Source organism: Mandrillus leucophaeus, unplaced genomic scaffold, assembly GCF_000951045.1.
Source record: "Mandrillus leucophaeus isolate KB7577 unplaced genomic scaffold, Mleu.le_1.0 Scaffold1, whole genome shotgun sequence".
NCBI classification, from domain to species: Eukaryota; Metazoa; Chordata; class Mammalia; order Primates; family Cercopithecidae; genus Mandrillus; species Mandrillus leucophaeus.
The window spans coordinates 14,996,787-15,003,996 of NW_012098097.1; the positions used below are offsets into that span (position 1 = coordinate 14,996,787).

A 7,210-nucleotide genomic window follows, 5' to 3' on the forward strand; every position below is an offset into this window, starting at 1 on the left:
CCTGGCTAACATGGTGAAAACCCATCTCTACTAAAAATACAAAAAAAATTAGCCGGGTGTGGTAGTGGGCACCTGTAGTCCCAGCTACTCGGGAGGCTGAGGCAGGAGAATGCCATGAACCCGGGAGGCATAGGTTGCAGTAATCGCACCACTGCACTCCAGCCTGGAGGACAGAGCGAGACTCCATCTCAAAAACAAAAAGTAAAAAAGAGCCTAAATGTTCAACAGTGAAAAAATGATGAAATAAAAACAATGGTATATCTGCAAAATAAGCCATAAAAAGTGAGTTTAAGACTATGTTTTAGGCCAGGTGAGGTGGCGAGGTGGCTCACACCTGTAATCCCAGGAAGCCAAGACTGGTGGATTGCTTGAGCTCAGGAGTTTGAGACCAGCCTGGCCAACATGGCAAAATCCCATTTAAAAATACAAAAAAAAAAAAAAACCATTAGCCAGGCATAGTATCACACGCCTGTGGTCCCAGCTACTCGGGAGGCTGAGGTGGCAGGATTGCTTAAGCCTGGGCGTGGAGGTTGCAGTGAGCTGAGATTGTGCCACCGTATTCGAGCCTGGGTGATGGAGCAAGACCCTGTCTCAAAGAAAAGAAGGTGTTTTAAACATATGGGATGATAGCAACGATGTTATGCTAAGGAAAAGAAGCAGGACGTGCAGGGCGCCCAAGACCAGGGCGTGAGGGAAACGTGTTATTGTGGCTGTAGGGCGTGGGGTATAGATAGATGTGCATATACATATTTGATGGGCTTTGACGTCTCATATACAGATGTTAGAACTAAGGAAATTACACACGGTCACCATGCGCCATTTGGTTCTCTTCCCTCTACCCTCAGTAAGGGTAGAAACAAAAAGCAGGACATAGAACTGTTTACAAATCCTGATCACAACTTTGTCAAAAAAACACAGAAGAAAGCTGAGAAAAAATACACCAAAGAATGAAGTGTTTGTCTTGGGAGGTAGAAATCCAGTTGGTTGCCTTCTGCACGTTCACATTTTCTACAGCAAGCATGTACTGCATTTAGAATCAGACGATGTATAATTGTAGTTGATTATCACTCAAACCCGATCCCATCACTACTGCCTTTACAGAGCCGCGCTGGACGCAGAATGGCCACCTGCCCTGGGGTCTCCGTCCACTTTGCGCTGCCCCCACCATGCTCAGCCTCCCACTAGCTCCTCCATCTTGATCTGCAGTCCCAAAGCCCCCGGTCCCTTGCAAAGCACCTGGTGTGGTCCTGGGAGGAGCCCACCCCAGTCCACAGGGACCCTCCCTGCCCGAGACCACAGCCCAGGCCAGCACACAGGGACCGTCCACTGGACCAGTACCAGCCTCCAGGATGACGGGCTGGACTTGAAGCCACACATGGCTCTGGGATGAGGTACCTGGGGATGAGCCCCGGGGATCCCCCAATGGAAGGCACTGAATACAGTGTGGGAGGGGACACCAATGTCCTGAGGTGCCTGTGGCGCACCTGGGGCAAGGGAGGGAAGGAGCAGAGACACACTGGCACACACTTGCACACACACACAGACATGTGCTCTCACACACATGCACACACTCATGCCCACAAATGCACACACTCACGCTCTCACACATGCTCACTCATGGACATGTCCACATATGCACACTCTCATACATGTGCTCTCACACATGCACACACACGCATGTGCTGTCACAGATGCACACACACATGCTCTCACTCATGCTCACTCGTGGACACGTTTGCACATGCACACACTCGCACACACACACGGACACCCTTGCCTGTGTCCACAGTCCTGCTCTGAGCCAGCAGAGCCCACCTGAGTATCCAAGGAGCAGATGACCCTGCCAGTGAGGACGACACCAGGATGCTTGGGAATAGCCCCCAGGTGGGCAGTTGGCGAGGTGTCCCCAGGTGAGGAGACACGGAGACCAGGGGTGGAGGTGCCTTGGCCAGGCCAGCGATGGGGCAGCGATCCAGGCTCTGTCCTGGGTGCACCCTGGCAGAGCTCTGGGTTGAATATGTCCCATGACTGGTGAGCAAAAGGGACGGCCATCCTGAGAGCTGCATTCCGGGGCCAGGGCAGCCCCGCCAGCCTCCTCCAGCTTCTGGGCACCCCCTCCGTTGTCCGCAACCCACCCATCCTGGGCTGGACCCTCCTCCCCTGAGCTGGTGCAGGTTCCCTTCCCTGACCCCAACACATCGCCCACCGCCGCAGCCTCCAGCCCCGTCACCAGGCCAGGTGGCCACCCCCCACACCCTACGTCTTCACCAGGGCGGGTGGCCACCGCCCACACCCTACGTCTTCACCAGGCTGCCCGGGAGTTTCGCAACCACACACTGCTGAAACCAGCTCCCCATGCGGTCCTGCCCCGGCCCTCCCTGGCCCTATGGGAAACATAACTCCTTCCCCCACCCACCCATCCCAGCTCCCTGAGGAAACCCAGCCCCTCTGATCCCTTGTCTTCTCTCCACATCCTCCAGCCCCTTGCAGGCCTCCAACCTCCACCCAAGGCACCAGCCCAGGGGAACCCTGCTCACGCCTCCCCGGGGGTCTGCAGAGTCACCCACCATGGCCATTCCTGACCTAGATCACAGCCACTTCTAAAAGCCCTGTCCATGGAGCCCCCAGCCCACCCTGGGCTTGGCTCCCATGGCCGTGGGCTCACAACAGCCCTGGGTGCCTGGGTTGCCTGGAGCCTGTGCTCCCATGAGCTCTGCCCCCCACTGACGCCTGTCCGTGCTCTCTGCTTGTCCAGGGTCCCCTCGGAGGCAGGGCCTGAGGTACAGGGTATTCAGGAACCCCCACTGGAAGGGCCCCCACCACCCAGCCGCAAAATGCCTGGTGCTTCAGTTTCCCCAGTCTTCCTGGAGGGGCATGTCCCTCTGGTCCGGCAGCTCAAGCCCCGAGGAAGGTGAGCAGCTGACCTGTGAGGACCGTGACTTTTTTAATGGGAAATAACAAGTGAGCCCTCGCGCTGCCATGGGACCGCGGTGGACCAGCCTGGGGCATCCCGATGGGACAGCACACGGTTCCATGGATACTTGGTAAATCCAGACACAGAAAGTGTGCAGGTGGCTGAGGGGAGGGGGATGGGGAGGGACCACTGATGGGTGCAGGGCGTCCTTCTGGGCTGATGAGAATGTTCCGGAACTAGAAGCGGTGGTGGTTTCCACACCATGGTGAACGTTCTACAAGCCCTTGAGCTGTTTGCTGTAAGATGGTTATTTTGTGTTGTGGGAATTATACCCTCAATACATTTTTTTTTTTTTTCTGGAGACAGAGTCTCGCTCTGTGGCCCAGACTGGAGTGCAGTGGCGCAATCTCGGCTCACTGCAAGCTCCGCCTCCCGGGTTCACGCCATTCTCCTGCCTCAGCCTCCCGAGTAGCTGGGACGACAGGCGCCGCCACCACGCCTGGCTAGTTTTTTGTATTTTTAGTAGAGATGGGCTTTCACTGTGTTAGCCAGGATGGTCTCGATTTCCTGACCTCGTGATCCACCCGCCTCAGCCTCCCAAAGTGCTGGGATTACAAGCGTGAGCCACCGCGCCCGGCCCCAGTACATTTTTTTAAGTGAACAGTTTGACATCCGTGTGTCAATGCTGGGTGGGGACAGGCGCCCCTCCCCATCCTAGCGCTCCCCCCATTCCTAGGGCTCCCTCAACCTAGTGCTCCCCACCCCATCCTAGGGCTCCCCCTGATCCCAATGCTCCCCCCATCCTACTCCTCAGCACCCCCGGCAGCTCACTGCCCATTCCCCCAGACCTCCTTTGTGTTCTGCCACCAGGGATGCCCCTCTGGGAAGCCGCCCAGATCCTCCCAGAACAGGGACTATTCCCACAACAGGTTGTCCTGGGGGACGCCCCTATCACAGCCAGACACCCTCCACTGCTCACACTGTGAAGAGCTCATTCCTCATCCAATGTCTCTGGGGACCTGAGACGCCCCCTGGCACTGCCACATGGAAAGGCGGGGCACAAAGGGTGGTCAGCAGGCTGGAAGCGGGCTCTGGCCCCAAAGGCAGACAGACAGGGGCCTCTCTGCCTGGGTGGCCGGCCAGTAGGCCTCAGCGGGGCATCTGAGGACCTCCTGGCACCAGGGTCCCCTTCCCACATCTGGTGATGCAAACGGGATCCCGTGCAGGAAGGAACTGGCGCAACCCTGGCAGGCGTGCCGCTGAGTCAAGGGCAGGCGGTACTGGGGGAGTCAGCATGCCCAGGGGTCAGGCCAGTGTCCCTGGGAAGCCCAGAGTGGTCCCCATTGTCGGTCACGAATACCCCACCTCTCTCAGCGGCAGGCTGAAGTAGCAAGATTCTTGGGGTCCCTGGGGCAGGAGAAGAGAGGAGGGGGCCCTCTGTGCCCCCCTACTGCAGGGCAGATAGAAATTTTTGGCTGGGGAACAGGGTTTCTCTGCAAAGGTTTGCACAAGGGCCCAGACACAGAAGAGTCTGAGAGGAATAGAATTCCCAAGCAGAAACACAGTCACTTTTCCAGGTGGAGACACGGAAACCAGGTGTCGGCCAAGCCCCACCTGCACAGAACCCAGGCCCAGGCCACCTGCCTCCCCACTCCCCCGTCTGCCCCCACATCCCCAAGGTGAGGTAGAAAGATACATCCCCCAGAAACAAAAGGACAGACCCGGTGCCTGGGATCAAGCATTAACTTTTCTATGAAGCAAGGCTCCCTGGGGCTGGGGGGTGCCGTGGCCAGGGGCGTGTGCACACACTTGTGGCTCAGACGCACCCGTGGGGCAGCAGCCACCTGAGGCCAGGCCCCCACGCGACCCAGTTCTTCAGAGGCCCGGCCTCCCCCATCTGGCTGGTTATTTGGGCCCATCTCCCCCGAGCCTCCCAGGACAAAGGCTGTGTCCAAAGGACACCTTGACCCCAAAAGCTGGACCTGCCTGGGAGTGATTAAGGAGGGACTTTGATCATAATCCCGAAAGACACCGTCTCAACGCCATCCTCCAGAATACGCTGAAACCCCTGAAATCTAAAATCCCCAAAATCACAATCACCAGAGGGTTGTGTCACGTTAGGCAGAGCTAGGACCCTGAGACTGTCTTTATTTGGAAAGTAAGTGTGCTCAAAGGAGATGCACACAGTGGTCAGGTTGACAAGCATGGCCTTTAATTTGGGTATCAACTCGATCATAGAAGAAGTGAAAACACAAGCAAAAAATACAAATCTCCCTGCCAAATTATTCAGTCGCATGAGACTTCCAACCCCTGACAGGCAGTGCTATGTTTGCCTTCAAAAAAACAGCCTTGGGGCCGGGCACGGTGGCTCACACCTGTAATCCCAGCACTTTGGGAGGCTGAGGTGGGTGGATCACTGGAGGTCATGGGTTCGAGACCAGCCTGGCCAACATGGTGAAACCTCATCTCTACTAAAAATACAAAAAAAAATTAGCCGGGCCTGGTGGCACTTGCCTGTAATCCCAGCTACTTGGGAGACTGAGGCAGGAGAATCGTTTGAACCTGGGAGGCGGAGATTGCAGTGAGCCGAGATTGCGCCACCGCACTCCAGCCTGAGCAACAAAGCATGACTCAGTCTCAAAAACAAAAAACAAAAAACAAAAACAAACCCTTTGGCTGGGAGTGGCGGCTCACACCTGTAATCCCAGAGCTTTGGGAGGTGGAGACAGAAGGATCACTTGAGCCCAGGAGTTTGTGACCCACCTGGACAACATAATGAGACCCCATCCCTACAAAAATTCAAGAATCAGCCAGCAGTGTGACTCCAACCTGTGGTCCCAGCTTGTTGGGAGGCTGAGGCAGGAGGATCGCTTGAGCCCAGGAGGTCAAGGCTGCAGTGAGCCACCATTGCACCACTGCACTCTAGCCTGGGCCACAGAGCAAAACCCTGTCTCAAGAAAACAGCAAACCACAACAAAAGTCCTTTGTCAGAGAAGACTTCAACCAGGTCAGCAACCTCAGAAGCAGATGCTTGCTGACACCAACGCTCCCTCCTGTTACAAAGCACGTTCGGTGGTGAGCTGAGCTATCCTTGGGAATCTGACCACTGGAGAAGATGGATTCTAATATTTAGTACTAAATCTAACAGAAAACCAGTGCATGCTTCACTTTGCCTAATGGATGGCACCTTTAAAACCAACTCTGCTGATTTTTTTTTTTTTTTTTTTTTTGAGACCAAGTCTCACTCTGTCACCCAGGATGGAGTACGGTGGTGCGATTTCAGCTCACTGCAACCTCCGCCTCCCAGGTTCAAGCGATTCTCCCACTGTCTTCCCGAGTAGCGAGGATTACAAACGTCCACCACCACACTTGGCTAATTTTTGTATTTTTGTGGAGATGGGGTTTCACCATGTTGGTCAGGCTGGTCTTGACCTCCCTATCTGAGGTGATCCGCCCACCTCGGCCTCCCAAAGTGCTGGGATTACAGGCATGAGCCACTATGCCCAGCCTCCGTCCCCACTGATTTTTATCAGCTATATACAATTCATGCCCCTGTTGATTAGGAAATTCCAGAGCTTTCCTGGCTTGTTTCTGTATTAACAACTGGGAAAAGTACAGTATCTTATCAGCATGTATTTGAAGATTTGGTGGACTGTGTGGAAGAAAATGGATTTCAATAAAATCCCCAAACCATAATGACAGATTTGGAATTAGGTGTGATCAAGGCTTCTAACAGTGACTTTGAAGATGTCACCAATAAAGTTTGTCTTTTCTGTTCAGCCCAACGCACTGGGCGGAAAATTCAGACGAGACAGGAACTTCCGTTTAAAGATGCGTCATTTGCCTGCGTGGGCGTTCCTCCCAGCTGATGACACCCTGGAGCGTTCAGGGAATTAACAGCTGCATTTGCCCTAAGAAGCCGGGGAAGTTACTAACTGGCTCGAAGATACTCGTGCGTACGGCAGGATGAGAGGACGCTTTGTGATGCTGTTGCTGCTCCATCACCAGCACTATTTCCGCCAAATCTGCGGTCTGTGTATGAGGCCCACACGCAGTGGACCTCCCGTACCCCCAACAACGCAGAAGCGCGGCACGGAAGACGGGAGAATCTAATAGGAATACTCATGCGGTACGGGCCGAATCACAGAATTTCAAAAGGAGCAGTGACAGCTCACGCCTGTAATCCCAGCACTTTGGGAGGCCAAGGCAGGCGGACCACCTGAGACCAGGAGTTCGAGACCATCCTGGCCAACATAGTGAAACCCCGTCTCCACTAAAAATACAAAAATTAACCCA

General features: G+C 54.8%; 1 pseudogene; it reads right to left on the reverse strand.

The window, feature by feature from the left end:
* LOC105530418 overlaps window positions 1-4,833 on the reverse strand; it is an 8,138-nt pseudogene extending 3,305 nt beyond the window's left edge.
* Between the last annotated feature and the right edge of the window lie 2,377 nt (window positions 4,834-7,210).